At 42.3% G+C, this 21379-nt stretch overlaps 1 long non-coding RNA gene across 2 annotated transcripts in view; it reads left to right on the forward strand.

The window, feature by feature from the left end:
- Positions 1–21379, forward strand: part of LOC110085877 (uncharacterized) — a 44846-nt gene that overhangs the window by 17678 nt on the left and 5789 nt on the right. The window contains exon 2 of one of the 2 annotated variants that reach the window (XR_012083896.2): positions 20516–20728. The exons of the other annotated variant lie outside the window; for it this stretch is intronic. This is a non-coding gene — a long non-coding RNA (uncharacterized LOC110085877). The remainder of the gene's footprint in view (positions 1–20515; positions 20729–21379) is intronic. 2 annotated transcript variants of the gene reach the window in all.

Raw genomic sequence — 21379 nt, forward strand, 5'->3', positions numbered from 1 at the left:
AGCTTGAGTATAAAAAACCCACCCAGATCACAAATAACATTCTCCCTTGATATATAAGTGCATGCCAGCAGGTAAAAGGATTATAATTCCGCCATAGTAAACATTAAGAATCTGTACTGTATAATGTCTTGAAGAACAAACTAACAGTACATGAACATTTGACATGATGTAGATTATGGGTTGTGCTTGAGAAATTCATAATAGTTTCATAACAGACATTTATTAGATAGTCCTAACATCTTCTTTACTAACACACTAACAGGGAACAGTCCTAACTGAACACTAACATATCAACAGAGAAGCCTCATCCTAGCTGACACATCTAATAGCCTAAGCACCAATTGGCTGACATGGGACACAATCTGATTGGTTACACAGGTTCTCTTTTGCAAATAACACCGCTCAGTCATTCATATATACATCTATACGCACGTCTACACGTTGGGTTGCACAGTATTTATATATTCTAACACAATGTTGACTGAAGATTCTGGGAAGTTTGGGCCAATAACATTTGGAAGCCAAGAAGTTGCCAGCAGTCTGCTGCCCTATTGCTTCTGCTTCTTTTCTTCTTTCAGCTGCTACTCCGGAATTGTGCTCACTCAGTCAGCTGTGTTGGGCCCCATCCTGCTGGCACAGTTCCGTCCCACCACAGGCTATCTGCTGCTCCAATCCGCCTACCAATGCTGCCCAGGGTATATGCCCACTACCCAGCGTGACCTGTTCTCCACTTCCCCATCTCCTGTTGGCATTACCATTGTTCAGAGTTCAATCAGTTATACCCATTCCAGTCATTTCCTAACACCTAGGCACTGCTGGCTGTTGGTGTGCACTCTTTGTTTGGTACAATCACTGGGAAGGTGTCAGAGGACACAGGGAAATCCTTTAAAAATGTTTTGCTTATTTGTGTTTCTTTAACAGAAAATAATGACTAAATAGTCTTCATATTGATTGTAACAAAGTTTCAGATATCCAGAAATGCCAAATGATTACAATTCCAAATTCCAAATCTGAAGGGCTGTAATTCCTAATTCTGAAGTCCAAATATGAATTTTGGTGTTCGTGCACATCTCTAATTTAAACATGCTTTTGACTAACAGAAGACCCAGGAGACAAATCCTGCTGCTTAGCATTACAAACTGCACTCAAGTTGCCCCATGGAATCACTGGGGATATGGTGCGTTAACTCCTTTGTAATTTCCATTGATTCACATGGGCCTACTCTAATTGTGACTTACGATGGTAAAGTAAATTGCAGTTAGAGTAGGCCCATTTGAGTCAATGGACCTTACAAAGGGGTTGACTTACCAAAATCCCATTGATTCAATGGACCTGTTCTAGTGTGACTTTCTTTGCTAAGGCTTTTTGGATAATATGTTTAATGATTTGAACTCAACTGAATGAGATATTAAATCATCTAAGTTGAAAATATATTTCACAGTTCTTGTAACAATCAAGTCTAGAAAGCTCTAAAAATCATTTGGAGCAGGGGAATTGCATCAGATTTCTACTATATCTAATTATTTGGGCCATTCTTCTCAAAAATTGACTTCAGTGGTAAGCTATAACCTGAGCCAATGGGTGATTCTTCTTGGTTTCTTATCCTTTCCTATCTTGGCAATAAAACATTGGCAGCTGTGCTGTTAATTGTTTCTCCTCTATTTAGTACCTCTCACGTGAAGATCTGTGTTTTATTTTTGGGGTTGAGCTAACAATATTTGTGTGAGAATTGTTTGGACGCCCACATTCTCCCTTGAAAATGCTTCATGAAGTTTGGTTTCATGCTGTCTGCCTAGCTGTAAGCAGAGAATAACCTCCCCCATATTTTTTAAAAATGCATAGAATAGGACAGTACTCTGCAATCCTCTTTTCAAACCACCCCAAAGAAAATGATTTTCTAGCCATTTCATTTTGCTGCCCTCTTCGCTCAGTTACTTGAGTCGTCTCTTTTCTTTCCTTACAATAGTCTGAGTTGTTTGTTTTCCAGGGGAAACATATAGGGAACTGCAGCAGAAAATCTAGAACAAAGCGATATTCTAAAGTATAACTGAAGTCATGTGCTCGTCAACCTTGGATTTTAAAATTTAAAAGGGGGAAAAAAAATCCTGCAATAGGCTTTCAGAGTCCACAAGATGATGTTTGGTTAGGGTTTTTGGCTTCTTATCCAAATTTTTTGCTTGAATGATTGCCATGATTCAATTATATGTAGGTATAGAATGCATCAGTTATATCTCAGGAGTATTTACTATAGATAATCTATTTTGGGATTGTACTCCTTCTGTCTGCAAAACTAATATCCCAATATCCTAGGGGCCCCGGGAAATGTGACTTTCTCAGGTACCATATTTGCCGGCGCACAAGGCGACCGGCCGTATAAGACGACCCCCCCCAACAGGAGGAGGAGGAAGAGGGAAAACGCGCGGCTGGCTCAGCAGCGTGGGGCAGCGGCGGCCTGGTGGTGGGCTCTGGCCACTCAGGCATGGCAGGCTGTGCTTCCCTCCCTCCATCCAAACCGCTTGCCTGCCTGCCTGCCCGCCTGCCTTCCTCCCCGGCCAGCGTGGCCCCGCGTCATTCAGTGCACCCGGCGTACAAGACGACCCCCCGCACTTGGAGGCATGTCATCTTGTACGCCGGCAAATACAGTACCTGGATCCCCAGTATAGTCCATCAGGCTCCTTAGAAATCCTGACGAAAGCACTGCATTCTGGGTTAGATGCTCCAGGATATATATTGGTGCCTATACTGACATGAGCTCTCTGGTGGCCTAGAAGACTCTTTTCATAGTGTTCAAGGTGCTAGGGAAGGAGCAGGGAATAAAAACCATTTCCAAAGACCTCGCTGTCTCTGCTGTCAGAGAGACGAAAGGAAAATCAGAGCTACGCCTGCATGGCCTACAAATGCACTCAAGTCCCCGAGTGAAGGCCAGGTGTCTCTAAAGAGGCCACCTCCTTGAAACCTTACTGGCTATGAGGTCAGTTGTGCATTGCTCATCCTTAGCATACTGTGCCAAGGACAGAACAAGTACATTAGAGTGACTGAAGTAGTAGTCGGCGGGACCACATCCTGCACAATTCTAAGACATCTCTCTAAATGAAGTTGACTCAACGTTTGTTTGCTTATCCATGCATTATCCCTAATAAACTACTTGTTGGAAACATAGGTGGCAATCCTGTGTACACTGACCAGTGAGTGAGACCTCTGGGACAGAGCAGTACTGTATATATTTCTAAATAAGCATATCGAGGACCAAGCGGTTAATAGAAAACAAGGCTTTTTAAAAAGCTAATTAATGTCAGATGCATTCATTTCAGCGCCACATTTGCTTTTCACAATAGATATGCTAGCTAATGAATAATACTGGCAAGAATATTTGCTTAAGCAGCTAATTGTTTTAATTTGATCCTTTGAAGAGAGCTGCAAAGAGAAAGAAATCTGGCCTTGGGATTTTGGCACTGAATATTTGCTTCTAATATTTACCCTCATCCAATTAAGTTAGCTGTATCAAGTGATCTATGTGTTCAATCCCATCTCACCCCTAAATGCTTACATTTCAGTCTCTTCCATGAAGTTCACAAGGAACAAGTCCTTAGCCACCAGGAATTCCTCAGCAGCCTTGGAAACAGATCAAAACATAAAATTCTAAATGTATTCCTAAATATTATATGGCTGTGTTGATGTGCTCTGTATACATATATCAGCGCCTAAGGAGCGCTGATACTGAAAGAAAAGAGCACATAAATGGGAGCAATTACACTTAAGTAGTGCAATCTAGCATCAAAATCACCATTCCCAGCGAAATGGCTTAGTGCTGGAATGTTAAACAGAATGGTAAAAATGGCCTCTCTCTCTCTCTCTTTTTCTTTTTTTGTATATTCTAATGTTGCCTTACTTTTTTGAGGGTTCCTGGCTGGTTTGCAAGCTGTTTGCAAGCCCGTCTACTGAAAGCAGAGGGGATATGCAATAAAAATAGACTGTAACTTTCATTTACTTAGCAAATTAAAACACAGCTTATCAGTTTGACTCCATGCCGTGAAATAACATTATTTTCTGTAGGCAGAGTGCTGTGCACTTTTTGAAAAGAAACAAATGGTTCTCCCCTTTCCCTTCATTATACTCCTATACTACGGAGAAAGCTTGTATTTCTTGTAAAACTTTTACCTGTTGTTTTTGGGTTGCGTGCATTTGACCCAGCGCTATATTTGCTTCTTTGAACTCTAAAATTAAAACAGAATGTTGGAAGTTGGAGAGGAGGGGGAACCATTTAGGGAATCAACATAAGCAGTAGACCTTCCCTGCACTTGATCGAGGAGTATTTTTTTACTGTACACTTGCCCTTTCTCAGACACAGAATTTCATGGGGTATGTGTGTCTGGGTTCTATGAGGCTATCCAGTTTTTGTGAGTATTGCAAACACAATGAACTTTACAAAGATGTGGATTCTTTCCCTCCTCCTTCAAATAAAGCAACAACAACAGGGTAGAAGCCCAACTACCCCTTGACAGAGCATGAGTTGCTTGTAGGGAAATTTGCAGCACAAAGGTGTGCCAGCTCTGGGTGCAGCATCTTTAAGGCCCCAAATCAAGGTGACAAGCACCTGTATTATCCTCCAGGCAACCAGCAGCTCCTGCCCTCTCCAGATCCTCCGTCCTCTTGCTCAACTAAAATTTTGAGGAAGAACCCATTCCTAAGATTTCCCCATCCACTTGGGCTGAGACAATTAGTCTACAGAGCAATGGTTCCCAGTCTTGGGTCCACAGATGTTCTTGGCCTACTGCTCCCAGAAATCCTGGCCAACACAGGTGGTGATGAAGTTTTAGTCGAAGAACATCTGGGAACCCAAGGTTGGGAACCACTTCTATAGAGGTTACATATCCACATGGAAATACCATCCGTTTGTAACCTTTTTGTGCTTTGCCCTTATTTCTTTTACCCTTTTTTTCTTACCAGGAAAAAAGAACTCATTATGGAGGAAAAAAGAAGAGCGTCATCATCTATTTATAGTTGGCATTAACAGCCCTCTGTCTAGAAGCACCTTGAGTGACTGAATTATACTGTCAAATAAGGAAAGCAGAGGGCTTGATTCATCCATCTAAAGCCTGTAATATTTATTTACGTATATTAGCATGTTGAGTCTGCTTTTCTGCCAAAGGCTTTCAATGCAGTGTACAGCAAAAAATAGAAAACATATCCTAAAATAACAAGGAGTCTGGTGGCAACTTAAAAGACTAACATATTTTATTTGGCATAAGCTTCTGGGAATGGCAACCCACAACACCAGACACATGTTGCCTGAAATCCTATTTGTAGTATAAGCCAAATAGTAACATACTGTCCATTCGTTCCTCCTTGGTGAACAATGTGGGCCACAATTTTGGGGGTGAGGGGGCAGTGGAGTTGCATGCACACTGGCTTGATGCATGTGCACATGCACACTTGACAGTTGTGTTGGGAAAGCTTCGTTTTCCAGGAAGAAACAGGCTGGAAGTTATAACTTGGCTTAAGCTACAAACAAGACTTCAGCTATTGTGTCTTCACTGCTTTTGCCAACAAAGTTAACTTGACTGCTTTTGGGGGAAAATGCACTAAAAATCTATCATATATACTACCCAATGTAAACAAATATGATATTATAAATAAGCAAAAATGGACCAGTAGCAAAGTCTGGAAAAGCAACTCCCTCCCTAGTCCAACTTTCAGAATCCTCCAGTCAGCACGGCCACTAGTTGGGGAATCCTGGGCAGCTTGGGGATGCTGGGAGTTTTGGTTGGAAAAACAAAAAGAAGTTTTTCCAAGTGAGAAATGGGGGAGCTGAAGAAGGAAAACAGAAGCTGAGCAGTCTGGTAGGAAACCAGCAAACATTCCTGTGGCAAACAAAATATGATGAAACCAAATGGATTTCACTGTATTTTGGTGCAGTAGGACATCCCGTATCCACAGGGGATTAGTTTTAAGCCTCCCTTGCCGATGTTGAAAAACACAGATTATAGAGAATGCTCTTTTAATTGCTGTTGTTGTTTAGTCATTTAGTCATGTCCGACTCTTCATGACCCCATGGACCAGAGCACGCCAGGCCCTCCTGTCTTCCACTGCCTCCCGGAGTTGTGTCAATTTCATGTTGGTCGCTTCAATGACACTGTCCAATCATCTCATCCTCTGTAGTCCCCTTCTCCTCTTGCCCTCACACTTTCCCAACATCAGGGTCTTTTCCAGGGAGTCTTCTCTTCTCATGAGGTGGCCAAAGTATTGGAGCCTCAGATTCAGGATCTGTCCTTCCATTGAGCACTCAGGGTTGCTTTCCTTCAAAATGGATAGGTTTGTTCTCGTTGGAGTCCAGGGGACTCTCAAGAGTCTCCTCCAGCACCACAATTCAAAAGCATCAATTCTTCGGTGGTCAGCTTTCTTTAGGGTCCAGCTCTCACTTCCATACATCACTACTGGAAAAAAAAAAAAACCATAGCTTTGACTGCTGACCCTTGTCAGCAAGGCAATGCCTCTGCTTTTTAAGATGCTGTCTAGGTGTGTCATGGCTTTCCTCCCAAGAAGCAGGCATCTTTTAATTCCGTGGCTGCTGTCACCATCTGTAGTGATCGGCATCTGACATGTCTGGTAGGCAAGTGGATAAACAGCATAGCACTACGCTCTTCCCCGGTACCCATGCATTTCCATGGGATTTGTCCAGTTCCAAGAGCTTTTCCTAGTGGATTGTGCTTGTTTTTCTGAGCATCTGCACTGCACATGTCTTGTCTCTTGTTGGTCCTAATATTATGCTGTTTATCCACTTGCCTACCACACATGTCAGATGAACAAAAACTGTCTGTGGCAGCCTGTTCCCCTTCGGAACACATTGGCCTACTGCTCCCATTCACTATCTCCAGGGTGGCCTATGGGAAGAGATGGCTGGAGTGGTTGTCCAAAACATCTAGATGGCTATAGCTCCTAGTGAATGAGCATCATATCACCACCCTGTATAAGGTTTCACCAGTGTATCCACTTCCTCTGTCAGACCTTCTTTAGGACCATTCGCACAAACTGATCTCCTCCACAAGAAGCAGCATCAGTGCTACAGTGACACAGAGGAAGCCCTTTTTGAAGCAACACTGCCACACTGCACAGGTAGTGCTTTCCAGTAAGCCATGCAGCTCAGAGTCCATTTGATTCATCCATCCCTCTTGTATGAAACACCACCACAAAATGGTGCTCCTTGGAGACCACTGCTTTCCAAATCAGGTCTAGTTGGCTGATCACCTCTGTGAATCCTTTATTTGGGATGGGAGAATCATCAAGTGTGTTTTGTCGACCTGAAGAATCGTTTGGATCTGGCTAGCTCATCATCTCTTACCTTTGGACTTCCCTTAACGTAATGTGGATTGAAGCTTCCTCTTTTGTCCAGTCCAGCAATTACTTTGCTTTCATATTTTGTTTTGCCTGTCAAGTAGTTATTCAGGGAATTTGTTGTTGTTGTTGTTGTTGTTGTTGTTCTGATCAGCGATCAGAATGATTTGCATCTGGCTCTTATTTTGCCAAAAGAGAAATCCAGATGTCAAAGAGCAAAAAACCAAAACAACCCCCCAGATATAATAATATGACATAATAATAGCATGATAATATTAAGAAATGATGTGGTTGTATGGTTTGCTGAAGGTGGTCATCATTATCATCATCTTCTAAGGAAATGTGTATATCATAGGAGACATAAGTGTGTGAGTTGTTGACATGCAAGGGGGAAAAACATGTTTTTGAAATTCACTGAGCAATTCTAAGAAGGTCCCTCTCGAGATCCCATGTCACTCCACTTTGCTCTTCAGACCTTTATGTGTGTACTTAAATGCCCCTGAATAGGTCCATCTTTTCATCTCCTACATGGCAAAGGCCATTTTCAATTTGGTAAACTGAGGGTTTGGTAAACTGAAGTTTGGTAAACTGAGAATGCAACTACACTCCAGTTTGATTCGCAGCCTGTATTACATTTGAAACAGTAGTCAGTGCTCATACAAGAGCTGTGGATTGATTCAGGAGTTCACCATTCATACTGGATGGCAAGTGAGTCACATTCCAGGCCAGAGTCCCCCTTCCTTCCTTCCTTCCTTCCTTCCTTCCTTCCTTCCTTCCTTCCTTCCTTCCTTCCTTCCTTCCTTCCTTCCTTCCTTCCTTCCTTCCTTCCTTCCTTCCTTCCTTCCTTCCTTCCTTCCTTCCTTCCTTCCTTCCTTCCTTCCTTCTGTTGGGGAGGAAAGAACCTGGGGGGTGGTATAAATATGAAAAATATGAATAATGATGTCCCAACATTAAGGTGATAGGGTGAGGTAGTACTAATCTCCTATATTTTGCAATGTTTTATTTTTTAAAAAATTGTAGGACTTTGGGGGAAAGAATGTGGGAGGCGTGTTCCCCTGGTTCTGACCATCACACCCCAATGGATTACATCACCAAAACACCACCGACGGACAGCCCCCCTTTCCCACATGGGGAAAAGTCCATTCAAATTGTTCTGGCTTGAAAAAGAAGTGTGCCAGTGACAGAGAAAAACAGCTGCTTTGAGAGCAAAAAAGAGCTAGATTGATTTTAATCAGCCTTTGCATCATGTGGTCAGTAAATAAATACTTTGATTTCACCTGTTTTTTAAGTGGATCAAATCTTCTGGTATTTGACCATGAAGTTGTAGCCTGAAGGTCAGATACTCCTCTGGGCCACCTGGCAACTATCACCCCCATTCGACAGGAATCAATGCACTCTTCTCTCATTTTTATTTCTCAAAAGCCTTAGCCAGGGAGAGCCTCATTTTGTCCGTTTCAAGTATTACATATCAGAACCATTCAGTACTTGGATATATGTTTTTCATTTTAATATTACAACTCCAAGAACCCTCAGGTGATATAGTCAGAGGATTTTAGGTATTCTAGTCCAATAAAAGAAATACAGCTAAGCTCTGGGAACATTTTGTTCTCAACCAAGTGCCCTTTTGCTTTTTCATCACGCACCTGAAAAATCACAGAGCCAATCTCCTCCTTCTTTAATAAAAGCACCCTTAATCTTGCTCCCCTTTAGACAGCCAGTTGCCTAAAGTCCAGGCCTAGGAGAGATTCTACCTCAGGACTGCCTCCCTTGACTCCTTTCCATCTGGCCTGGCGCTGACTGAATGGTGATGCTCACTCTTTTCTTCTTCACAAGCTCAAGCCTCCCCAAGGCTCAAATAAAGCCATGGTTTCTGAAGGTGGAGATCCTTGTCAGTGCATTCACCTCCAGCTGACCCTCTGAGGAGGTGGAGGGAATCCTCTGCCTCAGGTAGCAGGGTGGGAAGGTTAGCAAATGGTGCCTCCTCTCCAAGAAAGGTCCTTCCATCTTAATGGACCCTGACAGCAAGCATCTCTGACAACTCCATTACACTATGTTCCTGTGGCTGCATCATTCATTCTTCCTTCCCCAAGGAGAGGCATTATGAGCAAGGTGTCTGTGAAAACAGCCTACATGCATTATAGAGTGGTCCAGAGAGGATAAGGACCACATACGACAAGCAGCATTACAGAGAAAGCCGTGTGGTGGCAAATGTTGGGGTACCAAGGGGATGAGATAAAGGGGGCAGAATTCTAAACCCCTGTTTATGATGTTGACTAAAAGTAGCAAACCAAAATTTACCTCGTAGCCGCAATCAGATAATGGGCAGACTTTGTGAGTATTCCCAGAAGTGCGATCTCAGAATAGCTGGGAACTCAGCATGCTTGCTGCAGGCCTTTGTTTTGATATAAATATTCTGTGCTTGAATGTCTGTGTGTCTTTGGCAAAATGGTTTACAGATACCAAATTGTCTTTAAAAAAAAATCCCATTGTTTTTATTTTTGTTCTTCATTTCTCCTGCCAGATGGAGGGTTTCTCGGAATGCCTTTAACATATGTTTCTTCCTTCCTTTGTGACATTGTGAAAAAGATCACCAAAGATACACTGGGAAGCAAAAATAATATAAAGTCGGTGCTGTTTGTGGATACTGTGTGGAAACACGGAAAACAAATACAGCTATAAGTAACAAAGGTTTTGAAATTTCTAGAGTGCTTCAAGAAATTCAGAGCATATACTTGTTACCTGTATGATTACCCTGTTTCGCCAAAAATAAGATCAGGGTCTTATATTAATTTTTGCTCCAAAAATGCATTAAGGCTTATTTTCAGGTGATGTTTTATTTTTATTTTTTCATGTACTGTACAACAATCTACAGTTATTCAAATACAGTCATGCCATCTTCTTCTGGTTACTGCACCATGGTGGAAGGTGGGGTTTCACTTAACTGGGGTTTATTTTTGGGGTAGAGCATCCTGAAAAATCATACTAGGGCTTATTTTCAGGTTAGGTCTTATTTTAGAGGAAACAGGGTATTGCAAGATTGCAGTAAAGACACAGTCGCAAAAGTATGGTGGGGAGTTTGGGCAAGCAGGGGCAAATTTTGGATCCGTAGGAAGCCACTGAGCCAATGAAATTCCCTGGAGTTGCATCCTCTGCCTGAATTTTGGTCGTGGTTTTACTCTATCACTAAACAATCTGGTTTGGCTCAAAACAGTAGCCAGAAATGTTACAGCAGTTGCTCTTCACAGACTCAGACAGAGTCTTTCTTTGAAGCAAGGGTTCATCCAGGGCTTTCTGCATGCAAGTTAGTAGATGAAGTACTCCCTTATAGGTTCTGCTGTGTCAGCTCTGCCACTACATATTGAGGCAACTACAGGTTGCGTGTGTGTGTGTGTGTGTGTGTTGTGAAAGAACAGAACATTGTTAATTATTTTATTATTAGTGCATTTACTACAGTACTTGAAAGCAAGAAGCAATTCTGTTAGTACATACTGCTGTAGGCAACAAAATAATTCAACTAGGTTTATTTTTCTTAGAGTGAGAAGTCCTATTTGCAGTTCTGCCTGATGCAGCAAAACATTTTGAGATGGCCCTAGCTTGCCATAGTATTTTTGTATTTTTTTTTTGTTTTAGGCCTGATCCAAAGAGGAGATTTAGGAGGCATTGGAAATGTCGGGTGGAATTCCACAGAGTGTACATTCTGAACCATTGCATTGATTTTCCAAATATTGCAACAAAGACTTTTACTATATATGGAGTGAGAAATGCATGATGTTCTAGCTGGATTTCAAAAAGGAAGAGGCAACAGGGATCATATTTGCAACATACATTCTACTGGAGTGTAACAAAGATTTTCAGAATAAGATCTGTCTGAGATTTATAAACTGCAGCAAAGCCTTTGATTATATGTATCATAAAAAGCTATTGATTGTTCTAAAAGAAAGAGGTGTGCCTACTTGATTGTTCTGATGTATAACCTAGATTGTGAACAAGAAAATACAATTTGGACAGAATACGGAGAAGCAGAATGGTTTCCCATAGGCAAAGATGTTAGGCAAAGGTGTAGTTAAACTCCTTGCCTGCTCAGTTTGTATGAACATATACAGTACATGGAAAGCTGGATTAGATACAGTCAAAGGCAGAGTGAAATTGGCGGAAGAAACATTAATGATATAACATATGCAGATGATGCCATATTATTGGCAGAAAGCAGCAGTGACTTGAAACAGTTTCAGATGAAGGTAAAAGAACAAAGTGCAAAAGGAGAGCTGCAGATGAATATTAAGAAGACAAAAATCATTATTAGAGAAGGACTACATAACTTTAATGTAGACAAAGAAGAAATTGGAATTGTTAAGGATTTTGTGTACTTTGGTTCAATCATCAATCCAAATGGAGACTGCAACAAGAAATCATAAGACTGAGACTTGGAAGGGCAGCTAAAAAGAACTAGAGAAAACCTTCACTCAACTGGAGGTCAAGGTCAAAGTAATCAACACTACTGTATTCTCATATTATGCATGGATGTGAAAACTGGATAGGGAAGAAAACCGACATGAAGAAGATAGATTTAGTTGAAATATGATGCTGGAAGATTGCCTGGGGAATATCCTGGACATCTAGAAAGACAAACAAGTGGATCCTGAATCAGTCAAGCTTGAATTCTCTTTAGTCACAAAAATGACAAAACTGAAACTGTCACACTGTGAGAACATAATGTGAGGGCAAGATTCACTAGAAATGTTGATAAATTAAAGGCAACAAGATTAGAGGCAGACCAAACATGAGATGGTTGACTCCATAAAGGAAACCACAGACTTGAGTGTCCATGATCTAAGCAGGCCTATCTGTGGTGGCACATTTTGGAAGTCACTCATTCATAGGGTCACCATAAGTGAGAGGTGCCTTGATGGTACATAGCAGCAAATCCAGTTGGTACCCATTCTTTAGGAAATGCAATGTCTCCTAGAAGAGCTGAGGGTTCTAAATTTCTGTCAGTCTCGTTTCAGCACAAGAATAATATCCTGTGAATATTACAAAACAATATTTCTATATGAAGGTACTCATGTGATAGCTTTAGTTTTTTTTTAAAAAAAGTGGATCTATTTCTTTTTAAATGAATTTTAAAAATGAGTTTTTAATGTCCATCTTCTTAAGTATATATTTCTATCTGGTGATACTTACTGTCAGAAGATTGGGATAAAGGTTAAAATGTGACATAAAAAGAGAAAAACAGGAAAGAGTTCCCAGAAAGAGTGAGTATGTATGTATGTATGTATGTATGTATGTATGTATGTATGTATGTATGTATGTATGTATGTATGTATGTACGTACGTACGTACGTACGTACGTACGTACAGTATACTGTATCACAGAAGTGAGTATACCCCCTCACATTTCATAACTACTGTACTTTAGTATATCTCTTCATGTGACAACACTGAAGAAATGAGACTTAGCTACAATGTAAAGCAGTGAGTATACAGCTTGTATAACAATTTCAATGTGCTGTCCCCTAAAATATTTATGAAATGTGAGGGGGTGTACTCACTTCTGTGATATACTGTATGTACGTACGCACGCACGCACGCACGCACACATGCATTCGCGCATGCGCGCATGCACACCCACATGTATGCGTGCATGCGTGCATGCGTCTGCTGCTACTACTACATGATATGCATTTCAGTTCAATCCCTTTTTAATGTTCTTTTCTTTTAAAGTAAAATTTTAATTACTCTTTGTGTTTTGGGGAGTGTGGCTAGAACCTCATGGGTGGTGCCATGGGAAATTTTGTATGCTACACCACAGAAATAGTTACAACGTCTGCTCTCACCATACACATTAGATTTCTATTATGTGTTTTTCTGTTTTGTTCTTTTTTTATGACTACAATTTCAGAGTAAAAGGACCCTCAATGTCAGAAAGCCTGGAAGATTTTTCAATTTTTTAATTTTTTTGGAAAATTGGCAGTCTGAGATTAATTGAAACCAACATGGAGATGAGTGTTTCCAAACAATTTGCTCTATAATATGAGTGGTGGGAAGGTGGGGGAAGCTTCCCTCAAAAGAGGGAAATTATCTGCTTTTTGATAAAAGAAAGCTCCATTAAAGTTATAGTGAAGTTATAATTTCATGCCACATTTAGATTGTGGGCATATGTGCAGGCTTCCCTCTGTTGTTTACCTGAGAATTCTGGAAAAATGAAAGTGGCCACACAGTCTATGGGTAAAAGTAAGAATTCTAAACATTTTTCATGATGTGGCGTCTTAAACCAACAAAACATTTGAAAGTCACCATGCTCAGCAGTTTCCTTTGTCCTCTCTCCCCCCGTGTGTGTGTGTGTGTGTGTGTGTGTGTGTGTGTGTGTGTGTGTGTGTGTGTGTGTGTGTGTTTATGAGGAGTTTCCATACAGTACAACTGAGGTGCTGTGTAATTATAAAAAGAAAATAAATGAATGGCAGCCACGTGCCAAAAGTGGAATGAAGGCAAGAACGTGAGAAAAGAGAGAAAGCCTCTCTGTGTGTAAACAGAGTTTGGAAGGACATGTGACAAAGAAACTCACACAGACAGTGGCATTCAGGTTGCAGTATTTTTCAAACTGTATGACTATCCATGTGGGAAAAAAAGCTGGAGAGAAGCAACTATCACAGATCTAGTTCCATTTTTCCAAGAGCAGGGGGAAGGTCACCAATTTTAACTGCATGGACTGCATTTTAGAAACTTCTTTCTGTGGGAAAAAAATGTATCAATGACTTGGAGTGACTCAGCCCTCTGACCACAGTCAGCCTGTACTTAAGCGTGATTATAGAAGGTTCGGCTGCAAAGGAAATACCCTGTTGTTTAAAGCCCAACACAGGGACGTCCTTTCTCCCTCCGCCTGATGTCATGGTGGTTTATGTGGCAGAGGGTATTTTTCAACCAAGATTGAGTCAATCCAATCAGGCTCTGTTTGGAACTGTTTTCTCATGCGAGCCCCCTTTTTTTTCCTTTTTGGCTCCCCCTTCCTTACTCTAGAACTGGTAGTGAGGAATGGGGAAGTGGCTTGAGATACAGGGTGGGGCTGTCAAAGCGGGAGAAAGGTTTCAGGGCTGGGATGGACCGAGAAGGGGCATATTTTGTCCTAAAATTTCAAAGGAGCAGCCCTCTGCTCTTTTCACTCACCACCATCCCCATAGGTTGGGAGGTCTCAGAAGACTTCAAGAGGACCGGCCCTAACCTTAGGCAGAATGGGACAGCTGCCTCAGGGAACAGCTTTTTGGTGATTTTTGGCCACAAAAAGACAGTAAATCGTTTATTATTCCTTTTAAAAAAGAAAAACAATTAGTTTTGTATTTTAATTTCTAGCAAGAAGGAAAGAGGCTTATGTAGCCGAATAGATTGACTGTTTTCTCATCGCTAGGACTGAAGGGAAGGAGAACGTCATTTGGTGCTTCACCTCCGATGACACAATGTTTTGAGATGACCCTGGGCTAGCAGTAATGGCCAGATCCTTGCTGTGAGAAGCCAGTGAATTTTTTAAAATTGAAATCAGGGAGGCTCAAAAGGCCACATGGTAGCCAATCAGTTATGACATGACAGTATAAATATATACGTTCTAAGGACAGTGTGTTGAGGGATGAAGGAACTGGTTGAGACCACCACCCCAATTCCATCCCAGTTGTTCCACCCCATATATATAAAAGGCAGCCCAGCTATAAGAAGCCCTGTTTCTAAAAGTCATCTTTGGCAGCTCATGACATACGGAAAAGGTCCTTCCTTACAGACAGTCGAGGCTTTAAAACATGAAAGCAAACATATCCTAAAGCTCAGCAACAAAGGGGACAGGTTGGCAGCAATAAACTTTGAGCAAAACGTGTTGCATCATCAGGGCTAAGGAACCATTAAATGGGGCGGGGTGGGGTGGGGGAGTTTTTCTACTGTATAATCCAACATCCAAGACAGCCATCACTTGTAATTAGCCTGTCACACACGTGGAGAAAACTGCTTTTAAAAGAAGCAGCGAAAGTTTTCATAGTTTGTTTTGTGACATTTACTGCAGTACGTGCACACCCATGAGCGTGTGCTCAGACAGACACATTTCTTGCCACTGGTTTTTCCAAGGAAGAGCTGAACAGCTCAACTTAATTTGTTTCTTTGTAGAGGAGGATCTTTGAATCGCCTGGGTGTGATGCCTTCTGCAGATTAGGAAAGTTGTGGGCCTGCTTTGGAGAAATTTGTTCCATCTGCCCATCATCCTCCCTCCCTGCCTGCCTCCCTCCCAGAACTGATAAGGCATCTGTAAACACTCTCTGAAACCCTTAACAGAGCTTCTTCTGTATGTTGCTTTGAAGAAGATCTGCATGAAGGCCTCTGTACCAATTTGAAAATATCTTGCAAGCTGATAAAGTAGCGAAGATACAGCCAAGCATCCACTGTGTAATAAGGATTAGCAAATCCAAAAGATGTTTGCTTGGCTTGAGGTTGACTTGAAATAGATGGAAGTCTGGGATTCAATCAGAACTAATCTGATTCCTCACACACACACACCCGATGATGGGTAGTCTTCACCCACCTCACCATACATACAGAATAAATATCCAGCCCTTCAAATTAAAATCAAGCAATTTAATTGTAAAAGGGAGTTTGGAGTAGTTAAGCCACCCCCCTCTTCATTAAGACATCAAATGGCTTAGTGTGAACATCTGCCTGTATAATGTAAGTAGGGGATCAAGAAGGAATTATTTGAGATTTACCGAGGGAAGGGACAAACTCTGATTTCGGATAGCCAGATGGTTACTAAATATCTATTTGCCTTTTGAAAGGTCTTGAGGTATCAATAGGTGGCTTTGTGCAGGTGATTTGTCCGCTGAATCAGCCTCAAAGGCTCCAGTCTGATATGGTGGACCATAAAATGGCCCACATCTCTATTGCCACTAATTGTATCCATGGATATCAAGCACACGTTAACTAATGGGAGAGAAAAAGAGACAGCCTGGTCAAAGCTTGTTTGAAGAAATGGCATGTTTTAAAAGCTGACGTGACTTAAAACAGAATCATATAAGTTCCTTGCTAAACCACTTTCAGGATATATTAGGTATAACAATAGTTTTCTACATAAAAATGGCTTTGAAAAAATCTCCAAAGAAAGTCTTTTAAAAGAAAAGAATTTTTTTTTTGCTGCACATTAAATTGGATGTGAATTTGACAGATTTCAAAGACTGTCAAAATAACGAATTTACATCATAAATGTGCAGGCTTCCTTTTTAAAGGCTCTTCAACAACTCAGGAAGGCATTTAATGGTGAGCGAGTTCAAAGTGTCACGGACTCCCACTGGTATAAAAAGAAGGCAATACCTACGATAGTCTCTCTGTTTCAGATAATGTATCTGTCTCTTTTCAAGTTAATAAACTGCACTCCTGTCAAATTGCAGATAAATGAAAGCGACCAAGACATTGTTTTCCCCACATATTGCTAAGAAAGATATCTCCCCATATTTCTGAACCACCAGTATGCTAAAGAGAACTTGAAATGAATCCACCCTGCAGTTATTTTACAGCATCAAAGACAATGAAATTTCCACAGAGGCACTTTCTGAAGTTTTAAATGCTTTATTTCTGATAGCTGCTCATTAAGAAGCTTCCAAAGCTTTTTTATTGTTTCAAAGGCAGTCATCTAAATTTTTAATCATTCACCAATGCTATATGGTCATGATGTTACTTTCTGTTTTGTAAGGGAGGGGGGAGGAAAGGATTATTTTGTCTTTTTAAAAATCTACACACTAATGTCAACATAATATTCTTCCTGAATAAAAGTTAAGCAAGGAGTCTTTGCTTTCAAAATAATTTGGGAGAAATACTGGATTCCTGATAGAAAGGGAATTTTTGCACGTGTTTTTTTTAAAAACCTATATAAGAAAACGAGTAAGAGTTATGGTTGAGGCTTGATCTTACCGTTTTAACTAGTGGGGCTTTGGAGACACTGAACTCTACAGATGAATCAACAGATAAATGTTAGGAAAATGAAGGCCAATGCTGTCCGGCCCTATTCATTCCTACCCCTCTTTTTTTGAAAGCAGAAACTTTAGTTTGTGGGGTGGGGTTCATCACATTCTCTCCTCTTTCTTGGTGGTGGTGGGCTCACACCCATGTGTCAGGATGGAGGGGAGGGTGAGGGCCATTGCCATACTAGCTGCCACAGTTGCTAGTCGCTTCAGCCTTGCTTGATCCTTCCTTCCCTGTTGTAACAAGGGTGCCGACAAGTAAGAAAGGAAGCTGCTGTTTCCTAACTCTTGGGTCCACCCAGAGCATTGTTGGTTGAGAAAGCAATGGCTTCCCAACAACCTGTCTTTCCAAGCCCTACTGGAACTTGTCCAGAATCGAAGGAGGTCCCTTTTGTATGCAAAACAGCCATTCCACCTTGCAGCTACTGTGCCTTCCGACACAGGCTGTCCTCTGTCTTTCCTTCTCAATTCCTGCAGTGAGCACACACCAGCTCATTGACAAGCAGACCTTTATTCTTCTCTCTCTCTCTCTTTCCCCCCCCCCCCATGGAAGCTGGACAAGCCCATTCCACTCATAGAACAAAAAACATAGGAAGCTCCCTAAAAGTGGATCGGATCATTAGACCTTCTGATCCAGTGTCGCTTGCTGTGGCTGGCTGTGTCTCATAGAATCATAGAATAGTGAAGTTGGAAGGGGCCTATAAGGCCATCAAGTACAACCCCCTGCTCGATACAAGAATTCAAATCAAAAGATATCTGCCAGGTGATCGTCTAAGTTTCTCTTGAATGCCTCTGGTGTTGGAGTGCTCACCACCTCCCCAGGTAATTGGTTCCACTGCCATACTGCTCTAACAGTTAGGAAGTTTTTCCTGGCATTCAATAGAAAGCTGGCTTTTTGTAACTTGAGCCCATTGTTGTGTGTCCTGCACGCCAGGATGATTGAGAACGGATCTTGCCCCTCCTCTGTATGAAAGCCTTTCAAATATTTGAACAGTGTTATCATATCACCCCTCAGCCTTCTTTTCTCAAGGCTATAGAATGGTTTCAACTGTGCCACTCGACCACCTCCTCCAGTGAGTTTCCATGGCTAAGTGGGGATTCGAACCCAGGTCTTCTGAGTCCCAGTCCACTAATCTATCCACTACACCATACTGGTAGCAAACACCCATGATACACCAGCATTTGTATTATTATACCCGTAGTACTGGTGGGACACAGAGCAGTCAATTAGTCCAGAGGACAGAGAGGATATGAGTTAAGCAGACAGATAAGCATAGGCATTATTTCAGTGAGCTTCTGGTAGCCAAAACCCTGCAAAGCTTATATTGAGAATTGTCCTACCATGGGTGATGCCTATCCAGGTGTTTTCCAGATGTTTTGAATTCCAGGCTCCATAATTCCTGTCTGATAGCCATGCTGGCTAGAAATTATAGGGGTTGTACTTCAAACCATCTGGAGAGCATCAGTCACCTATTCCTGGTTTCCAAAATACCCCAACAACTCAGATGAAGTTCCATGAGACCATAAACAGATTGCAAGAGAGCCAATCAGAAACAGTATTGGTCAGAGGTCAGAACAGTTATGGTGATGGTAGTGGAGAACCACCCTCACCCTGCAAACCAGTTACCTCAACAGAGTTCCAGCTAAGATGAAAGTCACGTGTGGATATGACAGATGCCACAGTTGTAACCTGATTGGCTTCAGCAGGTCTGTTTTGGAGGAAGCGGGTCGGGGGGTCCCACCATGAGTGGCTCTGTGTACACTCCCAACCCACTTCACCCAGAGCCAGCCTACTTGGGAAGCAGGATAAACGCTAGCAGTGGAATTACAGAAGGTCTGGCTTTGCTTCTTCCTTCTTTCCCGTATTGGCAATGTCTGTTTGAAGGACAGGCTGGGTTTCCCTTGCCGCCACAACGGCTGTTGATTCTCACACTCAACCTCAAAAGGGGAACAAAGACTGTGCTACAAACCTGCATCGAGTTTCCTCTTCCAGAAACCACAAACCATCTCCTCATCTCTACTGGGGCTATTTTCCATTCTTGGCAACGTGATACTATGGTTTGTGACTGGAGCCTTATTCCTGGGCCAGGCATCCTTCCTCTGCAGCAGAGATAAAAGCTGGCGTTTTCAAGGCCATGCAGTTCAGAGAATAGTGAGGGCAGAGAAAACGCTTAAAGATGAAGCAATGGCTGTTGGCTACAGGCAGGATATGGACCCAGAGGGCTCATCCAATAAAAATACAAAAATGGAATGAAACAAAACCCAACAACTTCATGTGTTTGGACATCCAGATTATTAGAGCCTGATCTTTGAAGCCTGGATTTTGGAAGATGTCTGAACCTCTTAGCATGTCAGTATCTTCTCCTGGTCAGTGTTAGGGTTGTAACTCATGTTGGGATGCCCAGATGAGCGGCACTCAGCTTGTTCTGGATGGGGCTGGGTTTGCAGCTGAGGGGTTCTCTTCTGTCCATCACCATTAATTGGTTCACCTCAGCATAGTGTGCCTTCTATCAGCTTTGGTTGGTGCTTTGAAAAGAGGTAGTGTCAACCAGTTGGGAAATATAGCATGGAGCTCCTGTTCTGGCCCAGGTGCATCTGCTGCAAATATGTCTCTGGATACGATGCAAGAGCTGGTTTTCCATTTGTTTGTTTGTTTGTTTGTTTACCTATAAAGCTATAGCACTATACGGCTCAGGATCTGAGTAATCAGTTCTCCAGAAAACAGCAGCCCTGAGAGAAAATGATTTTAATTCCAGCACTACACACATCATTGTTTTGCTGTGATGGATAAAAACTGACTAATAAGATCATCACCGTGAGCACAGAGGGAGCATCTGGAAGCTTTTGCAAGCACGGATGCCTTTTATATAGTACTGTTCATTTAGTTAACACATTTAAAGTACAGAATTCCTCGGTGACTTTATCCTGTATCTGCTCACATCTCAGTAAAGCTGTATTTTTAAGGATAGGGATACACTGTGGATTCGTGCATGAGCTTTTCAATGAGTTCAGTGCTAAGCAAGATCTAGTAGCCGGGTCCTCATAACCAAAGTGTAGAAACAGATGTACCTGTTCTTAACACGGAACCCTCTTTCTACACGCCAACCAGTCTCCCTTCAAAGTTTCTGCTGCTGCTGTTGCTGCTGTTACATGCTGTCAAGTCACCTCCAACTTATGGTCACCCTAAGAGAGATCTCTTTTAGGTATCCGGCTGCAGAGCCAGAGGTTGGGAGTTCGATTCCCCCACTGTGCCCCTGGGAGAAGAGCCAGCCGGTGTGGCCTTGGGGGCAAGCTGCACACGCCCAGGGCAACTCCCAAAAGAAGCGAACGGCAAACCACTTCTGTGTATTCTGTACCTGGAAAACCCTGGAAAAGGTCACCATACATTAACAGTTCCTGCCAGAGTTTCTGTCAAGGTGAATATTTGTACCCACACTAAAATTGCTTCCTAATTTTGTACATAAAAGGGCTTCCTTCCCACCCCTGCCATTCTTGCTTCGATATATACATCATAATCACAGGGGCTCAGTGTGGGGGCAAGCGAGAGCACCCTGGTCCAGCTACTGAGCTCCCCACCTCAATAGGGTGGGCATCGACCTACCCCAAGCATAACTCAGCGATGGATTAGAGCGGTGATGAACACCTGGCAGGAGACACACTTGAAGCAGCTGGTGCAGCCCTGGCAGGACTCCTACTCAAGGAGGAACCAGCCCATTACGAGGGGGACCTTCGGGTGTATGTGGTGGACTGGGAGGCTTGTAAGGCAGAGGAGCTAAAGCCAAAGGAAGCACCCTCCCCGGGGAGGGCTGGGAGGTGGTCCGTCTGTGCAACCCATATATGAGTGACTGGGAAGACCTGCTCCTTCATGGATTGCTGCCTTGTCGTGGCGAAGGGGCTTGAGTAACTCAGAGAAGCTATGGGCTATGCCGTGCAGGGACACCCAAGACGGACAGGACATAGTGGAGAGTTCCGACTAAACGCAATCCACCTGGAGTAGGAAATGGCAAGCCACTCCAGTATCTTTGCCAAGAACGCCCCATGATCAGAAACAAAAGGCTAAAAGATAT

The sequence above is a fragment of the Pogona vitticeps genome, chromosome 2 (assembly GCF_051106095.1).
Source record: "Pogona vitticeps strain Pit_001003342236 chromosome 2, PviZW2.1, whole genome shotgun sequence".
Taxonomy (NCBI): domain Eukaryota; kingdom Metazoa; phylum Chordata; class Lepidosauria; order Squamata; family Agamidae; genus Pogona; species Pogona vitticeps.